This window comes from Carcharhinus amblyrhynchos, chromosome 5 (genome assembly GCF_965287045.1).
Source record: "Carcharhinus amblyrhynchos chromosome 5, sCarAmb.v2.hapA, whole genome shotgun sequence".
Classification (NCBI taxonomy): domain Eukaryota; kingdom Metazoa; phylum Chordata; class Chondrichthyes; order Carcharhiniformes; family Carcharhinidae; genus Carcharhinus; species Carcharhinus amblyrhynchos.
The window spans coordinates 96,418,826-96,429,640 of record NC_137328.1 but is presented as its reverse complement, the minus strand read 5'-3'; the positions used below and the strand labels follow the sequence as shown (position 1 = coordinate 96,429,640).

At 37.0% G+C, this 10,815-nt stretch overlaps 1 protein-coding gene across 2 annotated transcripts in view; it reads right to left on the bottom strand.

The window, feature by feature from the left end:
- Window positions 1–1,671: 1,671 nt before the first annotated feature.
- The window catches only part of tnpo1 (transportin 1), a 171,377-nt gene continuing 162,233 nt past the window's right edge, over window positions 1,672–10,815 (bottom strand). For both annotated transcript variants that reach the window (XM_080189242.1, XM_080189244.1), the window contains exon 25: window positions 1,672–7,938. The gene's annotated coding sequence lies outside the window, so the exon portion shown is untranslated. The remainder of the gene's footprint in view (window positions 7,939–10,815) is intronic.

The window sequence follows — 10,815 nt, the reverse complement described above, 5'->3', positions numbered from 1 at the left end:
TACCAAAAGAGAAAACGCTGGAAAATCTCAGCAGGTCCGGCAGCATCTGTAAGGAGAGAAAAAGAGTTGACCTTTCGACTCCAGATGACCCTTTGTTTGCTGGTGATTGATTGAGGTAGGAATATTGGCTAGGATACCAGGAGAGTTTTCTGCTCTTCAAATGATGTCATGAAATCGTTCAGATCACCAGCAACGACTTACCAGATAATAAGGCTGAGGTATGGCATAGGAATTATAAGAAAAAGTTAATCTTGTTTCCTACCATCTTGGTACAGCTAGGCATATGATAATGGAATTGTTTTTGACTGATCATTGGAAACAAACCCTGTCAAAATTACAGACTCAGACATTGGCTGAGAAAACCTCAAGTGATTGAAAGCTGTGTGAACTATGGATCTAAAGATACCTATTCCACCAAAGCATGAACAGATTGATGGAAAACTAAAAATGTAATTTTAGAATGAGTAAAGACACTGGAAAATGAAACGGAAAAATGTCACGAAGGATTGACAGAATGGGGAATACACTGGTACAGAAGGTCACAAATATAAAGTTAATTGTAGTGTTCAAAATAAGATGTGTAAAGGTATTAAAGTTATGGAGAGAAGGCAGAGAGAATGATGTTTAAAGGGCCAGTTCTTGTGACTAACAAAAATATTAGATCAGAGTCTGAAGTTTAGTGTCTGACTTCATTCCTATGTTTGAACATAACTCTAAACTTCAAGATTAGGCTTTGGTGGAATTTACATGCTTTCCATGAATGTCAATTTTTGGTCATTGACAAGTTGTTTAAGATGATCTGCTCCGATGACTTGAAGATCTTCCCTAACCAGCAAAATATAATCTGTCTGCAACATCAAAGCACATTTCTCAAGCACTCAACATTCAATACAACTCTGATCTCAAAATACAACTACAAATTGAGAAGGAGCCAGAATACTTGCTATTACAGGAAGCCATGAGATATTCTTGAGGCAAAGCATATATTACATATGAGGTAAGTCCATAATAGACTAAAGAGGCACTGTGAGCAAGGTGTTTCCTGATTTCACTTTGGGTTGCTGAAATGCATGAATGAAATAGGAAGATATTGCCTTATAAATCGTGGCACGATTAAAAGATGGCATCATAAATCCACAGCACCTTCTACTGCACAAACTATGACTTCAAAATCACATTTATTCTGAAACATAGTATTTCCAATGCCCATCTTAACATTTTATAATTTCGATATCAGAGCTGTTATAAGCAATTGATTGCTTGCAATTTAGCAACTGTATGGAATGGTATGGGGAAAACCATCTTGTAACCTGGCCTGCATCTCTACTCTGCCACCTTCCGTGAAACATTCTTGATTAAAAAAAACCATGGCTCATTGAACATGTATGTGGTGGTCAGGCTGCCTGCTGAAAATCTGCAATGTTAGGTCATTTCTTTCAAGCTGAGCTGAATTGTTCATGGTTATTGATTTCAATGCTCAAAGTTAACTTGTAAAGTAGTCAGGAACTAAATTTCCAGTGCAACACATCATCTATCCACTGAGCATTTCAAGATACTGTGTGTTTAGCAAGGGGACAAAGGGAGAGAAGTGCCTGTAGTTGGATTTTCCGTTTTTCAAAAAATCAGATTTTGCATTTTAGAGTTTTCCAGATAAAAATCAGAGTTCAATCGTTATCTTTAAATGGTTTATTTTGAACATACATTTCCTAGCAGTGGTTAACATTAACATCTACTAGTTCACTACAAGATACAAACTAACATTTATCAATACAAAAATTACTACATAAGATCAATACAATATATATTCTCTGCATGATCCAAAATATTTGGTGGCCCCAAAAACTTTCTTCAAAATTCAGCAGCTTATCAAAAATTAAAATCATGTTTCTATTTAAAATGAAGTTTTGTCAAGTTTACACAGAGGCAGACTTCCAAGAAATGTTGCTTACAGCTTGTTCATACAGCTTGAGAGGTTGCAGGAGAGGTTTTGAAGGGCAAATTCTAACACCACATTACTCATGTGAAGCTCCTTTTAAAGAATCCTTTGGTCATTAAATTGGGGGGGGAAAAAACCCATGTATGAATGCAGATATCTTCCACAATTTTATAACTAATCAAACTACAAGCCTGTCAATGCCTAAACTAACTCAGAACACAAAGTGGTCACTGAAGCTCCAGCAAGCCACTGTTAGTCGTCTTTTGCAAGAGTGGAGACAAGAAATGCCATTGAGCTAACACTGCATTTGTGTTCAACAATTGGAGAAGTCACTTTAATAAATCTTTTAAGATATCACAGACAATTGCAATTCTATAATTCTTGACAATTGTCATATTCCACTCTAAATGACAGATTGGCCAGAGAGTAGACCACTATCATTCTGCATAGGTCCCGATTACAATGAGATAATATACTGTTGATTTTGATATATTGACAGGTAAAAGTTCAATGTTGAAACCGCAAGTCAAAACTGAACCTGTATGCAGTTTTTAAATAAATTTTATAATAATCAATGGCTGTGGATTTCTACTTAGTAGATAATCAAGGTGGAAGCTTCTGCACTTTTCTGCTCTTACTGAGCAGAATGGATCACTTGAAAAATGTTAAAAGAACATTCACATGAAATTTCATTTCAAGTTATGACCAATTTTGGACAAGACAAAAAATGTGAATAGATTTAATGGTGTGAATGGAGAATGACCTGAAGCATCTATAATTGCTAAATAATGCACTGTTAGAACCCTTCAAAAGAGGGATGCTCAAACAGGAAGGGAAGATAAAAGGCATATATAAAAACAGTAAATGCTGACCTGAGATCTCTACAACATAAAAATATTCAAGTAGAAAAACTACATCAGTAGCAGCGGCCGTTTCTGCAAGGACAGCACACTAACAGCACTCCATTCAGTGTGAGGAGCAGACAAATCAAGCCGTGCTATAGCATGCCAAAAAGGCAGAAACACTGGAATGTGATGAGACTAATTCTCATGACTCCATCAACATTCTCCCAACATTCAAGACCATATGGTACATTTACACGACGAGCGACTAAAATGCTCTGTATATCCCATGATGCATTTAGTTTGTGCAAAATATTTAGTGTTTATATTCAGGTTCATAACTTTGAGGGGGAAGGGGAAACATTTTACAATGCACACTTGTTCCTTCCTACACCCTCAGCAATCTGAATGTTAATTTAACCTTTATGTTAAAAGAGTGGGGTGGGGTGGGGTAGGGGAAATCAAACTCATGCACCTGCAATGCAATGAGCATGTAAAGGTACAGATAAGTTCTTTATTTTCAGTTTTTAGTTTCCCCAGGAATTTCACAAATTGGTTGAAAATTGGGAAGGCAAGATCGAGAAAGGGTAATTAATGAATGCTACACTTCATAAATTAAAAGTACGAAGGGGTTGATCTAAAAAAAAATGTTTGTATGCTTATTCATTGGCAGTCTCCATTACTAGTTACCAGCATTTCTTCAAAAAATTTGAATTTTTAACATTCGGCTTTATGAATTCAGTAAAATCCATTTAAATAAATAGCATATTTCAGTGAATTAAATTTCACCAAAAAAGACTCAATTTTATCCGACTGGATAAGTAAATTAAGCTGCTATTTGTAGTTATTTTCCTTAGAAGTACTTTTCAATATTTCATACCCATGCTAGTCAAGAATGAATTAAAATATGTCTAGTGTTAATTTGAAATAGCTTTAAGCCATAGGTACAATTTTTAAACACTGCAATTGTCAACTGTTATGTTTTTATTTCAGGCAGCTAGGTTAATACTACATAACCTGCTTTGTTTCAGTAGGCGTTGGTAGAATGTAGCCAATTATTAATCAGCTGCTCAGTCAAGTGCAATATTGTGTCATGCAGGATTAGAACAATCTCATTATTGAAACAAATACCACAGCAACACTTAAAATCATTTGGGGTAACCCAGCCAATCTATGGGATTTTGCTGGCAAATGCCTATTCACTTAAGTGGGCCCCATGGCTTGCAAAATGTTTTTTTTAATGAGACAGGAGACTAAAGGAAAATTATCTCAGCATTTGCTATGCCCACCAGAACGAGGCAAAATACCAACTTCTGTAAATCTCCATTTCAAAATTTCATACCCTGACAAAGGTGAATGTTTAAGTTACCAAAAACTGAAAATAAAGCTTGGACACAAGGAGCTACTGCTGCTGTTCTTTGGAGCACTGAACCTTGATTATTCCACATTCAACACAATTTTTTTTAATGTGTGTGTTGAAAACAATTATAACTAGTTTAAAACCAATTATGTAGAAGTTTATGGAAATGCAACTGCAGTATATATGTGCAGATCAAGGTCAAATAGGGCAAATACAAATAATGATCAACTTCAGACTGTTGAGTCTGCTCATACAAAATTATTTGATGGGGAAATAGATACCTTTAGTAAAGAAAATGATTTACAGTTATTATTTTTTGGGATTAATCCTGGTTACTGGAATTATACTCCCACATTAAATACGTTAGCTCAAACCTGACCTATCAAATCAAGTGATACTAGTCAGTCTTTAAAATACTGCATATAGATTTGATAAAGTTATAGCAATTCGAACCTGAACACTGGTAGAAGAATAGATGTAAAAGGATGACCACTATGCATTTCACATGGCTGCCCAAGAAAAATTTCTATCAACATGATCTTAACCCAAGGATACAAGGACGGTTTATCTCATCGAAGCACATTCCTGGATGAGAATTCATTCTGCTGCTGGCGGGTTGCTGATGTAACAAAGTAACATTGAAGATTGACCTGGTAATTTCACATGTCTATACTTTGGAATTAACTTCTAAATATTTTTCCAATTTCTAAAATAGATGGTAAGATCAGGAGATTGAGAAATAAAAGTATTAACAATGTTTATACTAAAACAAAGAATATGGGGATAGAAATGGATAAAATAAAAATTATGATATGGTTAAAAGGGAGGACAGTAGGCAAAGTATTTAAGATTTTATTTTAATATTACAGTAAATAAGCCACTTGACATTCCAACAGCTGAATTACTGCAATATGTGTGTTTTCTTCAGCAAACTGACTGACTAGAAAGCCTGGAATTAAAGTTAAGAAACTCATCAACAAAACTTTCTAATTCTTTAGAGGAATCTGATCTTTGCCCATTCTGCTCTGCTCCCTAATAAATCCTCCACCCCCAGGGAATTAAGTACATTTATAAATTCTGTCCAATCTGCTGAAATACTGTAATTTTTATTCCTTATGCCTGAACACTCCGGCGATTTAAGAGTTTTGTTAGTCATTTTCAAAGCGAGAAAAAACTTGGTCTGAAATATTGTATTCCTGGTTAGGGAGTATCTGACCTGAAGAAAATGTCTTTTTAGATCAGAAGCAAGCTAAGCACATTTTGGAATCAACTGCAGGTAATGAGCACAGAAATTTCTTTTGGTTTAAGCCTATGAAGAACATGCAAATACACTTCTCTTCACAATACAAATACCGGTAGCTTCTAGCAGCAGCCATGGGGTTGTTTTCTAAAAACCTGAGCAAAATGTTTTTCTAATCATTTATGCATTAGCAATTAAAGAAAGTCCATAGCATGCACATTTATGAATGTTGCACATGTAGAAAAGGGCCATGCAAGTTGATGGGACCTTTATTTAGTGAAGAGCTTTGTTAACTAGCATATTACATGGTTTGTAGATAATATGTAGTTGCGATAAAAAAAACAGTTCTGTCCAATCATACTGTCAAAGCTGTGCAAAAGGAATGTATAAACTGCGTCGTCATGCAAAATTAAAAAAAATCCACAAATGCATTGCAAAGCAAATTGTAGCTACTGAATTCCATGCTGCAATCTCACTCATGCACACACACACAAAAAGCCTGTCATCTTCAGTGCATTAGTTACCTCATTCATTCCACACAACTTAAAAAGCAAACAAAAAAAAATCAGCCAAACACACTGTTTTTTCTCCCTTTTTTGTGTAGCAAAATATGTAACAGAGGGAAACCTAGAAATACAAAAAGCGTTCATGGCTTTTAAAATACTTAAAATTATTTGCTGTATATTCTAATCTAGCCTTGCAGCCTCCAAAATTGTGCTGCGCTCCACACTCTGACCAGCAGAGCTGCTATTTTCCCTGGGGGGGCGGGGTGGGGGGGGGGTTGTCCCATCTAAAAAGAAATCTAACCATCATGGGATAATAATCAGGCAGTCAATGTATTATAAAAGACTCACGCATAACAAAGGTCAAGTGTACCAGCTTTTTTGTTTTCCACATTCACAGTACATACTAATAAAAATAAAAAAAGATTTACAACAAAATACACATTAGGGGGAAGGGGCAGAATTTAATGTAAAAGGATTTATTTACACAAAGGAGTATAGAAAGCAACATAAAGTGGAACAAATTAAAGAAAACGGATCCATTTCATTTTGTACTCCTGCAGCTTTTATGGCACAAAGGGCCACCAATGTGCCAATTTTTGTTTCATGTATTCCAGATTGAAATTTTGAACTATCCTGCTTAAGACTCAGTACAGGACAATAAGCATCTCACGAGATCATGCTTTGAACAAAAATATTACCAATCAAGTCAGATTAAAAACACTAAATAAAGCAAACCTGTCTCTTAACACTTGTACAATTGTCCTTACATGCCATCTAATTATGCAGCCCTCAATTGTCCTACTACATAATTCTTTTATCTCTGGAGGTTCTATTAATTTCAATAGTATATAACCATGCAGAAAGCACATCACATTGACAGCACAGAGGCAACAGATTTGCATGGAGATTTCAGCTTTCCACATTGTGCAGGTTACACACAATACAATAACAATCTTAACCCTATTGGATCCTAAAGATATTTCAAATCCTTACAAACTGTTATACCTATGAATAACCTTAACAGAAATTAAAATCCTATATGAAAAACCTCGGGGTATTTTACACAAAGTCTATTTAGTAATATTGTTGAGCTGCAACACTAAAGAAAAATCTAGTGGGAAAGAAACCTTACCATTTCCACTCTCTATGATGCACGCATGCTAGACCAATGCCCCACTAAACAAAGCAACCTTACTGTTAACCACAGTGAACCAAATACATGCCTGTACCTTTAATCGAACATGTATGCTACAAAGATTTACTGTAGTTCTTCGTTTAGAAAAAAATCTGAACACTGGCATTACAACCCAATTACTTATACTATCTGGTGTGTTTTTAAATGCAAAACTAAAGATATGTCAAACATTAACTGATATGCACGTACCACTCAGTGAAAAAAAATAAGCTATTTAGGGTTTTGAGCCATTTAGCCTTGTTACCAATCATTAGTCACTCATTCTGACCAACATCGTTACTTCATTAGAAACTCACATTTTAATGTCTATGATTTTACTTAGGTGTTTGCTATTAATCTTGGAAACAAGCTGCACTTTTGAATTGCGCTAACATCGTCATTTTTGTAGCTCTCCTAAATTCATGCAAATGCCTATTAATCCCCGAGTGTTTTCTTAATTCTTACCTTCAGCCTTAGTCTGTATGTAAAACCCCCATGTCTCTGGCTGCCAACTTTTAACCTAATGATTATGATTTTCTCTCTGCACTTAAACCCACTTTTGAAGCCTATATTCCTGCATTTGTTGCATTTTTCCCTTAGTCAGAAACATGATGTTTTTGGGTCAGATGTCTTCCTTTGTTTCTTCTCTTCTGGTGTAAAGCTCTAAAAAGAAGAGACAAATGTCCATCGAAAAAGACTTCAGGGTTCAACTTTCCCCAATGTCGACTGAACAGTGCGACGGCTAAACACCTCCCTCCCACCCGTCCCAGTAGGGTTGGGATTGTACTATATGTCCCACTGGTTTACCCTTCCCCCCCCGTAAAGGGTAACTTTTTCCCTGGGTGCAGAGTCTCCCTATGGACTTCCCAGCTTGAAAGACCTGTAGAGACAAAGAAATATGTTTTACACGTTTGACCCAAAATAAAGTATCTCAATGCGCTTCATTACCAAACAAATCTCACACAGAACCACATAATGCAATATTAGTCCAAAAGTTGGTTTTAATTCTAATATAGGGCTGAGAGGAGGAAGGGTTTTTGAACTGGTCTGAAGAGAATTTTTTTTGATCAGTAACTTCTAGCCCATTTAGGAAGGAAGTATTGCTGGATTTGGGTCTGGGGCATGAGGTGAATCAAATGGATCAAGTGTAAGTGGGGGAACGCTTAGGGGGCAATTATAAGGATTAAATTAGCTATAAAAAAAGACAAAGAGCAACCTGGAGGCAATATATGTAAATGAAGCAAGACCAATTTCAGTGGGTTGAGAACAGATTTCTCCTAAGCAAATTGGAATCAGGCAGACTATCAAAAAAATGGGCCGTCTTCAGAGAGATGTTCAGATACAGTCTGGAAACATTCTCATGAGGGAAATAAAGAGCTCCCAGATGACAAAAGACTGAATATAGAAAATTCAGACAGTAATGAAAAAGCAAATAAGTGCAAAGGTGGTGCAGAAGAGACTGTTTGCTAACATAGAAGGGAATCCAAAATTGTTCTACAGGCAAAGTAAAGTCACCATAGTCCCAGATGACCATAGCTCCCCTTTGATAGGGAGAGCTAACAGATTGTAATTTAACCTGAGGGTCACAATTGAGAAGGCAGGGCCTTCATGAATAACCTCAGCCAGTAGAGGAATCAACAGGCATATAAAGGGCAGCAAGGAGAGGGTTGGGCTGATTTTGTGCCAAAAAAGTGAAGCCTAAGGTAATGGACATTGCTGAAGCATCAGTCTTTATCAAGGAAGATGATGCTTCCACAAATCAGTGAAAAAGGAGATAGCTGAGATACTGGATGAGTCAAAATTAAGACACACTAGAAAAGTTAAAGACACTCGGACTAGATGGGGTGCATCTGACAATACTGAGAGAAGTAAAGGTAGAAATGGAGGCACTGGCCATAATCTTCCAATACTCCTCAGATACAGGGGGTGGGATTAATAGCAGTAGTGTCACTGAATTAGTAATTCAGAGGCCCATTATAATGCCGGAGTTCAAATCCCACCATGGCAGCTGGTGGAATTTAGAAGTTGATTAACGAATAAATTTGGAATATAAGACTAGTCTCCATAATGGTAATCATGACAACCATCATCAATTGCTGTAAAATCCCACCTGATGGAAGGAAACCTCTCATGCTACCAGCTCTGACCTACAGGGACTAAGCAATGTTTTCCATTTTTAACTCTAAAGTGGCCTCGCAAGCCATTCAGTTCAAGAGCAGTCAGGAACAAATGCCAGCCTTAGCAATGACATACACGCAGCATGAGAATTAAAAATGTGTGGATTAATCAACTAAAGTCAGCATACGTTAATTAAGTGCAACTTGCTTTAATTGATTTTTTGAAAGGCTAGAGAGGGTTGTTGAGGATAAAGTGGTTGATATGGCACATATAGATTTATAAACAGATTTGATGTAATGCCACAAAACATGCTTGCCAGCAAAGCTGAAGCCCACAGAATACAAGGGATAGTGATCAAATTCGGCTGTGACGCAAGAAACAGTTGTGGTGAATGGATGCTTCCCAAACTGGAGGAAGGAGTGTTTCCCAGGGATCCATATGAGGATCACTACTCTTCATGACATATCAATCACTTAGACTTAGGTTTAGAAGGCACAACTTCAAAATTGGCAAGTATTATGAACTGCGGAGAATAGTAATTGACTTTCAAGAGAACACAGATAAAATTTAAATTTTTGGTAGCAAGAATGAAAAGTTAAAAGACACTATTTTAAAGGGGCTGCAGGAACAAGAGAACTGTGTGTAAATGCGCAGAAAATGTTTAAGGTGACAAGTAGGAAACATTTTTAAAAAGCATGTGGGATCCTGGGCTTTGTAAAACAAGAAAGTTACAATGAATGCTTATTAAACACTGATTTAATCTCACCAGAGGTAATGTGTCCAGTTATGAGCATTGCACTTTACTAAGGAGTTAAAGTGGGAAAAAAAAATTGAGAATGGTTTTGGGAATCCAAGGACTTTTGTTCTGTAGATAAATTCAGGAAGCTGGCATGGTTTTCCTTCAAGAAAATGCTGAAAGGGTATGTTCAAAAGCATGGGCAATCCCGAAAAGATAAAAATAAAGTCTTTCCATTGGTAGAAGCGTTGAGAACCAATGGACACAGATTTAAAGTTTAAGTGAAAATAATCACAGGTTACATGACATGGAGGTTACAACCTGAAAAGATGGCAGATGCTCAGTTGTGGCTTTCAAAAAGGAATTGGATAAGCAATGGAAATGAAAACAATTTTGGGGTTACAGGGCAAAGGAGGGGAAGTGGAACAGTTAAATCCTTTTTGCAGAGAGTCAGCATGGGCTTGACAGTCCAGATGACCTACTTCTGTGCTGTAACCATTATGTGATTCTTTTGAGTGTCTTTGAGGAGGAAAGACAGATAGAGGAGTTGTTACAAAAAAATTACAGCACAAGAACAGGCCCTTCTGCCCTCCAAGCCTGCACTGATCATGCTGCCTGACTTAACTAAAACCCCTACCCTTCCAGGGACCATATCCCTCTATTCCCATCCTATTCATATATTTGTCAAGATGCCCCTTAAAAGCCACTACCGTATCTGCTTCCACAACCTCCCCCCGCAGCAAGTTCCAGGCACCCACCACCTGCTGTGCAAAAAATCTGCCTCTTATGCCTCCTATAAACCTTGCCCCTCGCACCTGAAACCCATGCCCCCTCGTAACTGGCTCTTCCACCTGGGAAAAAGCAACTGACTATCCACTGTCCATGCCTCTCATAAGCTTGTAG